Source organism: Elephantulus edwardii, unplaced genomic scaffold (genome assembly GCF_000299155.1).
Source record: "Elephantulus edwardii isolate Elephantulus edwardi_28Jun2011 unplaced genomic scaffold, EleEdw1.0 scaffold00017, whole genome shotgun sequence".
Classification (NCBI taxonomy): Eukaryota; Metazoa; Chordata; class Mammalia; order Macroscelidea; family Macroscelididae; genus Elephantulus; species Elephantulus edwardii.
The window spans coordinates 14814766-14815560 of record NW_006399767.1 but is presented as its reverse complement, the minus strand read 5'-3'; the positions used below and the strand labels follow the sequence as shown (position 1 = coordinate 14815560).

Here is a 795-nt window from a genome sequence, read left to right as displayed (position 1 = left end):
CTTGCTTCTTCCTTTTCTGGGATTCCAATGATGCGCATGTTATTTTTCTTGATGTTGTCCAACATTATTCTTAGTTTTTCTTCTTTTTCTTTCTTCTTTGAAGCTAACGTTGGTGGATGATTTAGATTGAATGCTAAACTAGGATTGAACTGAAACTAGGACTTTTACTAATTTTTACTAATTAAGGAATTGTTTTGCTGTTCATCGGGTTTGGGACTGCTGGATTAAACCTGGACTTGTACTATGAGATATTCTTTGACTCCCCCACTCTCCAACTTATTTCCCTAGTAACCCCATTCTCAGTCTGTGAATCAACAACAAATAAATGAATCTCTTGCTGGTGGAGTGACTCTAAAGGCACCACAGGTCTGGGATATGGGTTTTTTATGTGCTTTCCAATCTGGGTTGTTGAAGAGCTCTACTATTCTCACTCCCTCTGACTCTTTCAGAAAGGTGCTCATGGCCTTGTGCCCCCCTGTCCTGTTTTTGGCTCTCTAGACAATGTTGTTGTTGTTGTTAAGTGCCATTGAGTCGCAGGCGACTCATAGCGACCCTATGAAGGAGAGTCCTTGACGCTTGGGTGCCTTTCATCATCTCTCCAGGTTCATAGGGTTTCCAGAGGCAAGCTATTATGGAAGTGGATGCCACTCCTCCTTCCAAGCTTGTTTTAATCGGGGAGCTCCACCCCTCTCTCTGTCCACATTGGGCAGCCAATCATTAACGCATTTAACACACCAGTGTCGTGGTGTTCAGCCTCACAGCAACCAAAAGTGAACACGATACAGCAACTTGTAC

The 795-nt window shown here is 43.3% G+C and overlaps 1 protein-coding gene across 2 annotated transcripts in view; it reads left to right on the top strand.

The window, feature by feature from the left end:
• UBR2 (ubiquitin protein ligase E3 component n-recognin 2) overlaps positions 1–795 on the top strand; it is a 169334-nt gene that overhangs the window by 38137 nt on the left and 130402 nt on the right. The gene's annotated exons all lie outside the window — the stretch shown is intronic.